The sequence below is a fragment of the Sciurus carolinensis genome, chromosome 14 (genome assembly GCF_902686445.1).
Source record: "Sciurus carolinensis chromosome 14, mSciCar1.2, whole genome shotgun sequence".
NCBI classification, from domain to species: Eukaryota; Metazoa; Chordata; class Mammalia; order Rodentia; family Sciuridae; genus Sciurus; species Sciurus carolinensis.
The window spans coordinates 49881870-49895296 of record NC_062226.1 but is presented as its reverse complement, the minus strand read 5'-3'; the positions used below and the strand labels follow the sequence as shown (position 1 = coordinate 49895296).

The following is a 13427-nucleotide window of genomic DNA, read 5'->3' as shown; positions in this document are numbered from 1 at the left end:
GCCTTAATTTCTTATTAAAAAACTAAAAGGTGCTCACTCCGTTCAGGCCTATGGAGTACTTGGTTGTCACCTCAGGGACAGCGGGAAAGCGCGAGAAGAGGCCTGGTACCCCGCACCCGGAGTCGGGGACGAGGCTGGGCTGATCCTGGCTGGTGTCGGCCCTGTCTTGTGCTACCCTAGGCGCCCGTCGCGCCCGCTTCCGGCTCGGTGGGCGGAGGCCATGAGCCCAACTCAGGGTCCCCTGGCAATGGCAGAAACGAACCATGCACAGGGTCGTGTGGTCTTTGAGGATGTGGTCATATATTTCTCCCAGGAGGAGTGGAGGCACCTTGATGAGGCTCAGAGATTCCTGTACTGTGAGGTGATGCTGGAGAATTTGACACTTTTGTCCTCATTAGGTTGTTGGCATGGAGCTGAGGCTGAGGAGTCACCTTCTGAGCAAGGTGTTTCTGTAGGAGCATCACAGGTCAGGACTTCAAAGCCAGGTTCATTCACCCAGAATGTCCAGCCTAGTGAGACATGTAACCCACTCTTGAAAGACATTCTGTGCCTGGCTGAACAAAATAGAACACAAACTGAACAAAAGATACATATTTGTGAGACAGACCTTTACCAGCCCCAAAAGCAGATTGGAAAGAATCTTTCCAGGAGGGACAGTTGGAAACTTTCATTTTTGAAGAACCACAGAGTTCACATGGCAGAGAAGGCCTTCACATGCAGGGAAGATTGGAAGGAATTGCCAGACACCTCAGGCCTTCTGCTCCATGTCTCTCACTGTGGGTGGAAGCCAGACCAGGAAACTGAGGGCAAGGAAACCCTTCAAACTGGACATAATGATTACATATGCAGTGAATGTGGGAAATTCTTTAGATATAATGCCAACTTTGTGAAACATGAAAGGATTCACAGTGGAGACTGGACTTATGAATGTAGAGAGAGTGGAAAATCCTTTATGTACAACTATAGACTCATGAGACATAAGAGAGTTCACACTGGAGAAAGGCCTTATGAGTGTGAAATTTGTGGGAAATTCTTTAGGTACAGTTCCACATTCTTTAGACACCAATGAGTTCACACTGGAGAAAGGCCTTATGAATGCAGTGAATGTGGGAAAATCTTTATGGACAACTCCACACTCATTAAACATCAGAGAGTTCACACTGGAGAAAGGCCTTTTAAGTGCAGTGAATGTGGGAAATTCTTTAGGTATAACTCCACACTCATTAGACATCAGAGACTTCATACTGGAGAAAGGCCTTATGAATGTAGCATATGTGGGGAATTCTTTAGGTACAACTCCAACCTCATTAAACATTGGAGAAGTCACACTGGAGAAAGGTCTTATAAGTGCAGTGAATGTGGGAAATCCTTTAGATACCACTGCAGACTCATTAGACATCAGAGAGTTCACACTGGAGAAAGGCCTTATGAATGCAGTGAGTGCCGGAAGGCCTTCATTGGGAAATCCCATCTGGTTCATCACTAGAAAATCCACAGTGAAAAGAAGCTTGCCTGTCCCTTAGATGTGGGGGATTCTTTAAGTTCAGCCTCAGCTTCATTAAACATTAGAGATTTCACAATGAAGAAAATTTACCACTGACCATTTTAAATTGACAGTTTAATGTTATGTAAATTCATATTTCAAACCTTCAGAAACCTTTTTATCTTGCAGAAGTGATACCCTATTCTCCTTAAATAATTCCTCTATCCTGGTGCCCCTGACTAGTACTCTTCTATACCCTGCTGTATGGATTTGATACCTGTTAGCATCCAATATAAGTAGAGTTGTACAACATTTGTCTTGTTGTGAAAGGCTTGTTTCACTTAGGATAATGTTCTTAAGGTTCACCTATTTGTAGCATGTGTCAGAAATCCTCCCACCCTTTTGTTCAGTGAAATAATATTCCATTGTATGTATATACCACATTTCCTTATCTATTCATTGGTTAATGAACACTTGGGTTACTTCTACCTTTTGACTACTAAGGAAAATGCCGTTATGAACATAAACATATAAGTAGCTTTTTGAAACCCCACTTCCAGTTCTATTTGGGTATATGCTCAGAAGGGGAAATGTTGGATCATGAAGTATTTTTAGGAACTGTTTTCCATACTACCTGCACCAATTACATTTACACAACAGTACACAGGTTTTCACTTTCTGTACTTTAGCAATACTTCAGTTTTCTCTTTCTGTTTTCTTTTTTGTTTGTTTGTTTTGTAAGAGAGAGTTTTTCATTAGTAGTTATCCTGTTTGGTGTGAGGTGGAACACTGCATTTTTCACTTTTGCTAATGATTAATGATGGGGGACATCTTTTCTTGTGCTTGTTCAAATTTGTATATCTGGAAAAATATCTTTTCAAGTCTTTCCTCCATTTTTTAATGGACCTATTTGAATTTTGTTATAGACCATAGAAATTTTAAAAACATTTGGGATTTTTAACTCCCTACTAAATATATTCTTTTCAAAACAAAACAAAAAAAAAAAAAAACCTAAAAGGTAAAAATAAAAAATTTAAAACTAGAAGAAGCTTACAGGATCAGGATATAAATAGAGAAAATGTTTTTTTGCCCAGTTGTACAATATGTTTTGTGTTTTAAGCTAAGTGGTATTGCAAAAGATTCGAAAGTTAAAAAATAAAAATAATTATAAAGTAAGAATGTTATAGTAAGCTAAGGTTAATTTATTATTGAAGTAATGATTTTAAAAATAAATTTGGTGTAGTCTCAGGGGACAGTGTTTATGAAGTCCCCAGTAGTGCATAGCAATGTCCTAGGGCTTCAGTCATCCTGTACTCTCACTGACTCACCCAGAGAGAACTACAGTTCTGCAAGCTCCACTTATGTTAAGTGACCTATACAGTATACATTTTAAAAATCTTTGTACTGTTTTTATTGTATCATTTTTATGCTTGTACATGTTTAAATATGCAAATACTTCCCACGATACCACAATTATCTACAGTGATCATTGAAGTAACATGTTATACTGGCTTGTAGCCTAGGAGTAATAGGCTAGTTTACACAGCCTGGTTGTGCAGTGGGCTACACCAGCTCAGTTTCTGTACCTACACTCTATGATGTTTGCACAATGACAATCACCTGACTCTGCATCCTTCAGAATATATTCCCATGGTTAAGTGACACATGATAATCAAATTGTCAAAAAGTCAAACACAGAGAATCTTGAAGCAACTGTTCCTTTGAAAGAGAAGAAACACCTCACACGTAAGGCAATGAAAGTGCTTCTCGACAAAAGTCTGGTCAGTCAGGAGGGAGTAGGATGACATGACCAAGGAGCAAAAATTAAAAATTCAGTGTCAAACAGGAATACCAAACATGACAGAATTGTCCTTCATAAATGAAGGACAGATAAAGATCTTCCAAACAAACAACAGCTGTGAGAGTTCAACACAATGAGAAAGACCTACAGGAAAAGCTCTAGGGAGTTCTGCCAGTTAAAATGGAAGAACACTGAGTGACAACAAAAAAACACATGAGTTCAAGATGGCTGACTAGACAGTGACTGCATTTCATATTGCTCCAGGACTCAGGATTCAAGAAGAGGAGGTATCAAGAGACTCAGGACCAATTCAGAGCTGCTAGGTGAGTCTCTCCCACTGGGTGAGGCTACCCGGATGGGGCAGTAGTCCTGGAACGCAGTAAACTTTGTGGAGTAGAGTTGCCCCAGCAAGACTCTCCTGCTGAAGCTGTGAACCTGGACAACTGGGAGCATTGTAGAGGAGGGCCACCCAGTTAGAGGTTTCAGCGCTGAGCGAGGGTCCCAGGACCAGGGGTAAGACTGGATCTCAGGCAGCTTCTTGGAGGAGGGGCTGCCAGCGAAAGGCATTGGCACAGGGCAAGGCTCCCCAGCCCAGGCGGTAGTTCCAGATCCCAGGGAACGTAGCAGAGGAGGGCTGCCAACCTAGGGGGTAGTTCTGGACTGAAGGAAACTTCTCGGAGGAGAACTGCCCAGCAAGACTACCACACCGGGTGAGTCTTCCCCACCGAGCAAGGCTTTCCTGCCAGGGCTGTAGAACCAGAGACCCAGGCCAGACCAGCTATGCCCCAGTCTGCAGTCTAGTTCCTCTTTTTACTGACCATCAGTCAACAAGTGGAGGCGCCTTTGCCCACTAGCAGAGAATATACCACAAATGAAGGCCACCACCCCTAGAGGGGCAGCTTCCCTGTGGAGCACTGCATTATCAAATTCCTACAAGACTTTAGGCTACTGAAGGCTAGGAGGTGAGTTATTGGAAATCTACAGGTACAATATAAGTCAATAGAGGAAATCTGCAATATCTCAGAGTTTCACTACTAAAGGGGTAGATACCTGACCAATATGAGAAAACAAGGGAAGAAAATGTCCCAAACAAACCTAGAAGCTACAGTAATAAAATCCAATGACAGCATGGCAGAAGAAATGTCAGAAAGGGAGTTCAGAATGTACATAATTAAATTGATCAGAGAGGCAAACTCTTCTCTGAGATGAAAGAGCAAATGCAGGCTTTGAATGATCCACCAATCAACAGTTAAAAGAGCAAATGTGGGAAGCAAAAGATCATTTCAATAAAGAGTTAGAGATACTGAAAAAAAAAAAACCAGAAATCCGTGAAATGAAGGAAACAATAAAACAAATTAAAAACTCCATAGAAAGCATAACCAATAGGATAGAACATCTGGAAGACAGAACCTCAGACATTGAAGACAAAATATTTAATCTTGAAAACAAAGTTGACTGAACAGAGAAGATGGTAAGAAATCATGAACAGAATCTACAAGAATTATGGGATATCATTAAAAGACCAAATTTAAGAATTATTGGGATTGAGGAAAGCACAGAGAAACAAACCAAAGGAATGAAAAATGTATTCAATGAAATAATATCAGAAAATTTCCCAAATCTGAAGAATGAAATGGAAAATCAAGTTCAAGAGGCTTATAGGACTCCAAATACACAAAATTACAACAGACCCACACCAAGTCACATTAAAATGAAAATACCTAACATACAAAATAAAGACAGAATTTTAAAGGCTGCAAGAGAAAAAAATCAAATTACATTCAGAGGGAAACCAACAAGGATATAAGCAGATTTTTCAACCCAGATCCTAAAAGCTAGAAGGGCCTGGAACAACATTTTTCAAGCTCTGAAAGAAAATGAATGCCAACCAAGAGTCTTATACCCAGCAAAACTTACCTTCAAATTTGACAATGAAATAAAATCCTTCCATGATAAACAAAAGCTAAAAGAATTTACAAAAAGAAAGCTGGCATTACAGAACATTCTCAGCAAAATATTCCATGAGGAAGAGATGAAAAACAATGATGTAAATCAGCAAAGGGAGGAACTACCCTAAAGGAATAGCCAAATAAAGGAGAAACCAAGTCACGTCAAAAAACAAAAATGAGTCAAATGACCGGGAATACAAATCATATCTCAATAATAACCCTGAATGTTAATGGCCTGAACTCATCAATCAAAATACATAGACTGGCAGATTGGATTAAAAAGAAAGACCCAACATTATGTCTGCAAGAGACTCATCTCATAGAAAGAGATACAAACTAAGGTGAAAGGATGGGAAAAAACATACCATGCACATGGACACAGTAAAAAAGCTGGAGTATCCATCCTCATATCAGATAATGTGGACTTCAAGCCAAAGTTAGTCAGAAGAGATAAAGAAGGACATTTCATACTGCTTAAGGGAAGCATAAATCAGGAAGACATAACAATCATAAATATCTATGCCCCAAACAGTGGCTCATCCATGTACATCAAACAAGTCCTTCTCAATTCCAGGAACCAAATAGACCACAATGTAATAATACTTTATTAATACTTTAATAGTACTTTAAAAATACTTTAACACACCTCTGTCACCACTGGATAGATACTCCAAACAAAAATTGAACAAAGAAACCATAGATTTGGATAACACAATCAATAATTTAGACTTAATGGACATATATAGAATACACGATCCAACAAAGAGAGAATACAATTTTTTCTCAGCAGCACATGGATCCTTCTCTAAAATAGACCATATTTTATGCCACAAGGCTACTGTTAGCAAATACAAGAAGATAGAGATACTACCTTGTACTCTATCAGATCATAATGGATTGAAATTAGAAATAAATGACAGAATAAAAAACAGAAACTACTCCAACACCTGGAGATTAAATAATGTGCTATTGAATGATGAATGGATAACAGAAAACATCAGGGGGGAAATAAAACAATTCTTAGAGGTAAATGAGAACAAAAATACATCATATCAAAATCTCTGGGACACTATAAAAGCAGTACTTAGAGGAAAATTTATTTCATGGAGCACATTCAATAAAAGATGAAAAAATCAACAAATAAACAACCTAAACTACAGCTAAAAGCCCTAGAAAAAGAAGAACAGAGCAACACCAAAAGTAGTAGAAGACAGGTAATAGTTAAAATCAGAGCTGAAATCAATGAAATTGAAACAAAAGAAACAATTGAAAAAACTTGAAAAAATAAAAAGTTGGTTCTTTGAAAAAATAAACAAAATTGGTAAGCCCTTAGCCACACTAACAAAGAGAAGAAGAGAGAAAACTCAAATTACTAAAATTTGGAATGAACAAGGAAATTTCACAAAAGACACAATGGAAATACCAAACATAACTAGAAGCTATTTTGAGAATCTATACTCAAACAAAATAGAAAATCTCGAAGATACCAACAGGTTTCTCAAGACATATGAATTACCTAAACTGAACCAGGAGGACATATACAATTTAAATAGATCAATTTCAAGTAATGAAATAGAAGAGGTCATCAAAAGCCTATCAACAAAGAAAAGTCCAGGAACAGATGGGTTCTCAGCCGAGTTCTACAAAATCTTTAAAGAAGAGCTCATTCCAATACTTCTCAAAGGATTCCATGAAATGGAAGAGGAGGGAACCCTCCCAAACTCATTCAATGAAGCCAGTATCATCCTGATACCTAAAACAGACAGAGACACATCAAGGAAAGAAAATTTCAGACCAATATCCTTAATGAACATTGACACAAAAGTTCTCAACAAAATTTTAGCAAATCACATACAAAAATATATTAAAAAGATAGTGCACCACAATCAAGTGGGTTTCATCCCAGGGATGCAAGTTTGATTCAACATCTGGAAATCAATAAATGTAATTCATCATATCAACAGACTTAAAGTCAAGAATCACATGATTATTTCAATATATGCAGAAAAAGCATTTGATAAAATACAGCATCCCTTCATGCTCAAAACACTAGAAAAAATAGGGATAGTGGGAACATTCCTTAACATTGTAAAGGCCATCTATGCTAAGCCCATGGCCAATATCATTCTAAATGGTGAAAAACTGAAAGCATTACCCCTAAAAATTGGAACAAGGCAGGGATACCCTCTTTTACCACTTCTATTCAACATCGTCCTTGAAACTCTAGCCAGAGCAATTAGACAAACCAAAGAAATTAAAGGGATATGAATAGGAAAAGAAGAACTCAAACTATCCCTATTTGCTGATACCATGATTATATATTTAGAAATTCCACCAGAAAACTTTTAGAACTCATAAGTGAATTCAGTAAAGTAGTAGGATATAAGATCAATGCTCATAAATCTAATGCATTTTTATATGTAAGTGATGAATCCTCAGAAAGAGAAGTTAGGAAAACTACCCTGTTCACAATAGCCTCGAAAAAAATAAAATACTTGGGAATCAATCTAACAAAAGAGGTGAAAGACTTCTACAATGAGAACTACAGAATACTAAAGAAAGAGATTAAAGAAAATCTTAAAAAAAGAGAGAAAACCTTAGAAGATGGAAAGGTCTCCCATGTTCTTGGATAGGCAGAATTAATATTGTCAAAATGGCCATACTACCAAAAGTGCTATACAGATTCAATGCAATTCCAAATAAAATCCCAAGGATGTACCTCACAGAACAAGAGCAAGCAATCATGAAATTCATCTGGAAGAATAAGAAACCCAGAATAACTAAAGGAATTATGAGTAGGAAGAGTGAAGTAGGGGTTATCACAATACCAGAACTTCAACTATACTACAAAGCAATAGTAACAAAAACGGCATGGTATTGGTACCAAAATAGACAGGTAGATCAATGGTACAGAATAGAGGACACAGACACAAGGCACCAAAACAGACAGGTAGATCAATGGTACTGAATAGAGGACACAGACACAAACCCAAATAAATACAGTTTTCTCATATTAGACAAAGGTGCCAAAAACATGCAATGGAGAAAAGACAGCTTGTTCAACAAATGGTGCTGAGAAAACTGGAAATCCATATGCAGCAGAATGAAATTAAAGCCCTATCTCTCACCCTGCACAAAACTCAACTCAAAATGGATCAAAGACCTTGAAATCAGACCAGAGACCCTGCATCTTATAGAAGAAAAAGTAGGTCCAAATCTTCAACATATCAGCTTAGGATCATACTTCCTTAACAGGACTCCCATAGCACAAGAAATAAAAGCAAGAATCAAGAACTGGGATAGATTCAAACTAAAAAGCTTTCTCTCAGCAAAGGAAACTATCAGCAATGTGAAGAGAGAGCCTACAGAGTGGGAGAAAATCTTTGCCACTCATACTTCAGACAGAGCACTAATTTCCAGAATATAAAAGAGATTCAAAAAACTCTACACCAAGAACACAAATAACCCAATCAACAAATGGGCTAAGGATATGAACAGACACTTCACAGAAGAAGATCTACAAGCAACAGATATATGAAAAAATGTTCAACATCTCTAGTAATAAGAGAAATGCAAATCAAAACTACCCTAAGATTCCATCTCACCCCAATTAGAATGGCAATTATCAAGAATACAAGCAACAGTAGGTGTTGGAGAGGATGTGCGGAAAAAGGTACACTCATACATTGCTGGTGGGGCTGCAAATTAGTGCAGCCACTCTGGAAAGCACTGTGGAGATTCCTTAGAAAACTTGGAATGGAATCACCATTTGACTCAGCTATCCCACTCCTTGGCCTATACCCAAAGGACTTAAAATCAGCATACTACAGAGACACAGCCACATCAATGTTCATAGCTGCTCAATTCACAATAGCCAGATTGTGGAACCAACCTAGATGCCCTTCAATTGATGAATGGATAAAGAAACTGTGATATATATATACACACACACAATGGAGTATTACTCAGCCATAAAGAAGAATAAAATTATGGCATTTGCAGGCAAATGGAAGAAACTGGAGAATATCATGCTAAGTGAGAAAAGCCAATCTCAAAAAAACAAAGGATGAACGATCTCACTGATGATGATACATAATGGGGGGGGGAGGGAGGCAAGAATGGAGGAAGGAGGGACTGTATGGAGGGAAAAGAGGGGTGGGACAGGTGGGTGGGGAAGGAAAAATAACAGAATGAATCAAACACCATTACCCTATGTAAATGTATGATTACACAAACGGTATGCCTCTACTTCACGTACAGACGGAGAAAACAAGATGTACCCCATTTTTTTACAATTAAAATAAAAACATGAAAGCACAAAGCTCACAAAATGATCAAATTCAAAATACTCAGATGCTGTCAAGGTGGTGTGTAACTTAAATTTTTTTCTAGTATAAAAGTTAAATGACTACTATAGGTAAAATCATTAATGTATTGTTGCACAATGTAAGCAGATATTAAGTGTGGTATAAAAAACACAAATTAGAGGGGTTGATGTAAAAGTGTAGAATCTTTGCATGTGGAGACATTAACCTGTTACCAGGATAAGTGAGAATATCATGACTATGTTTTATACAAGGTTTGTGGTGACCGCAAAGGAAAAGAAGAAAAATAATTGTTACCCAAAAGCTAAAGAGAAATGACAAAAAGCATATCACTACAAACGTAAAAAGTCACAAAAGAAGACAGCAAGACTGGAAGAAAGGAGCAAAGTTGAGTTACAAAACAGAAAGCATGTGTTCTTCACTGTGGATCAATTCTAAATTTAATTAGGAAATGATGTAAACAACAATATTTAAGAAGTAGAAATAAAATTTGGGGCCTTCGCTGGCTTAACGAGAGGATCTAAACATTTTCAATGAGCATTAATAAGAAGAAATATAACAGGGAGGAAAATTAACTGAACACATTAAGAAAGAAAATAGTCTTTAGAAACATTTTATTATCATCAGTAAGTTTATTTATGTTAAAGATGTATCAGATGTGAATAAGAAATGAAACAAAAATTCAATAAAATTTTCAGGGATTGTATGATGCTTTAACAGAAAGCAATCTAGATTATCATTTCATATATAGATGAAAAAAAGTCCTGATGGGATATAGGTCTGAATGTTAAAATGGATTTACAAGAGAGGGAACTGAACATATTTCAAGACAAAAGAAGGACATAATTAGGGAGATGTTTGGTTTTCTGAACTAGACAGTCCATAATTTAAATAAAGAAGGAACTACCAGTTCTTTCTACACAGGTGAAGTTAAAAACAAGCGTCCATCAAAAAACATGCCTATAATTTTTAGAAAATATATGTTAATGATTATAAATTATAAAATCATAAATAATATAAACTACCAAGATAAAATCTAGAATAAATTATATAATAGAACTGAAAAGAATCTGATAATAATGTTTACTTGAAAAATGAACTGAAATTAGCAAGCAAAAGAATTTTCATTAAGGTTTATTATAAAGCAATGTTAATTAGAATGCTGACAAATTACTATTTTACCCAAATAAATATGCAATTTAAATTAGGACAAATAAAAAATAGAAACAATTTAAAAAAACAAAAAAAAATTAAATGAAATGTTTAAAATATTTATATGTTTTACATCAATACATCCATTCTTTGAAAATGATTCTTAGAAAACACTTCAAAAACACGAAAAACTATGCAGGAGATATTAATCCACATCTAATATCATTTTCCTTCATGACATCAATTGTACCTAAACCTTCCTTTACTTTTCTGTAGTGATGTCAGTACAAACTTTTGTTTCTTTCTCTGTAACACTGAAGCTTCATCAGAGAAGTGTTTGCTTTATTCACTTGTGTTTCTTTCCACATCTGTCACATTGATACTCATTTTACACATGATAATGTATGAGAATAGGAATGAGTAGGAAATTAATATTATCTATTCTTCAGTTTGGTTCAGAAAACAGGCATTTTGATTTTGTTTTAGGAAAATAGAAACTTAAGAAGTGTGTGTGATATAGTATAATAAATCACAAAATAACAATATTTAATAAAATGGAACAGTGAACCTACTTTCTAATTTTAATACAACATAAAGGTAAATATCTTTTATAGGATAATACTAATATTACACCTCTGATAAAAAGGATAAAAAAGATACAAATAAATGAATAATAATATCAGGGCTGTCTCCTCTGGTTTAATACATTCTGACTAAAGCAGAGGAGTCCTTGGCAGTGACCAAAAGCACACATGCAGGTGGGATGTGACCACTCAGTCAAGGAGAATCATTTCAGTGTGACCCAAGTTCTCCATCCTGACTTCTCAACCTCTCTTGCAGTTTTGCTGGTGAGAAGAAGATTCTCATGATTTCCACTCTGACAATCTCCCAGGCACAATCACTATATTTCTTCTCTTCCAGATAGAGATGGATTCTCTGGAAGCACCTCCTCAAGACCAGGGTCAGTCCCTCAGTTTCCAGAACAGGTTCTTCCTCTTCCATCTCCTGTACTAAGCAGGTCTCCAGGTCTTGCTATGGTGTCCAATGCAGAGTTTGCCCAGGAGGGTGGTGTTCAGGCAGCAGAGGAGTGCTCCAGGTGGAAGAGGCTGAGGATCTGCTGGAGCATCCCGTGGAGGACAGATATGGCCTAGACCTTCTGGAACTGGCTGCTGTGCACATCTCCCAGGGGAACTGGAATTCTCTCTGTCCTTCAGACACAAGGAAGGGAAGATTCTCCTCATTTATCCCAGGAGCACAAAGGTGGGCCTCAGAATTGAGGCAGGTCACAGTCCAAGATCCAACAGGGCCGTAGCTGTCCACCACCAGGGCAGTTAGAAGCAGGAGTAGGAGGGCCACGTGGAAATGAGGATGCTGCTGGCCTGCTGATCTGGGGTCTGGGTGAACCTTGGACCCTGGGTTCTGGGAAGACACTGTCTATGCATGTCTTTTAAACAGGGAACACAAACTTCTTATCTAAACACTTTTCTACACTTGTCCTTTCCTGTCCTTTTTTGTTTTCATTTGTGTATTATTCTGCTGATGGCTCAACATCGACTTATGACATCAACTTCTCTATTGATTTTATAAGAGAAGTTTAATTTTTTCCATATATTTCCAATGTACCAATCCAAATGGATACTTATAAATTAAAACCAGAAGTCTGTGTACATGTATGTAAATAATCACACACACACATTTTATTATGTATAAATATTTCTTTTTTCTATTCTAGAAACAAATCTTTAGCCCTGATCCTAACAGCTATTCTTACCCTTATTCCTTTACATTTAAAGTCTGGATCCCACAGACCTATGGGTCTCTGCATTTGTTCAATGTTTTACCAGATCATCACTGGCAATTAAACTTCATGAGTGGGGTGGTTTGTTGTTTCATTCACAGCAGAGGCTGCTGATCACTGGTGAATTAGCCTCCTCTGTGTTTCTCTCCTAGAACACATTCGTGCAGGTCCATGTGCTTAACCTTCACTGAGCCACAATATCAGGATCAATGTAGATATTGTCCTTTCTGTCCACTATTTTCTTGCTGAGATCTGCAGTGCTCCTTGGTCTGTACCAATAATCTTGGGAGAAATCCAGGTTCTTCTCAGGTGCTTATGTGTGTGAAGGTTCTAGTTATAAGATAATGTTAGCTCCCCAGTACCACCTCGCTCACAGGTGGTTATCACAACTTTAACACCCTCTGCTCTAGGATGACAAGGTGTCCTCAGTCCTCGATCATCAGATGCAGCCCAGAGAAGAGACTCACTCGCATCCTGATGGCATGAGGACTCCTTTACTAAGGAGGGCTTTGTTTCTTTGTTAAAAAAAAAAAAACTCTCCATGATCCTTGCCCCTGTCCTTAGGGTTCTTGTCTGGAGGATCCTGGCTATCTGAAGTGACCTCCTGCTTACTTGATTCTTATCCTGTGTTAAGAACGAATTCCCAGCTTCAGTTTCTCAGATGCTAAAAGCAAAGGTTTGTTTTGTCTGTGTGTAAGGAGGAATTATTCAATTACAATCATTTCACCCTCTGTTGTCAAATAAGTTTCACATGCCAATCACAACCACGGTGATTCTTTAAGTAGAAAACTGAGTCCTTGTTATCCTTAGAGTTCCTGAAACTGGGCACAGGGGATTCCTAGGTGATGGTTCCCTTCTTTAGAAGTTTGTATTATAGAAACTGGGGACCCTCAGTTGTTCATCCAATCAGCATGATTCT

General features: G+C 37.6%; 2 pseudogenes; one reads left to right on the top strand and one right to left on the bottom strand.

Moving 5' to 3' along the window:
* Positions 1–220: 220 nt before the first annotated feature.
* Positions 221–1600, top strand: LOC124964022 (zinc finger protein 548-like; annotated as a pseudogene).
* A 9902-nt stretch (positions 1601–11502) lies between these two features.
* Positions 11503–12981, bottom strand: LOC124964118 (interferon omega-2-like; annotated as a pseudogene).
* Between the last annotated feature and the right edge of the window lie 446 nt (positions 12982–13427).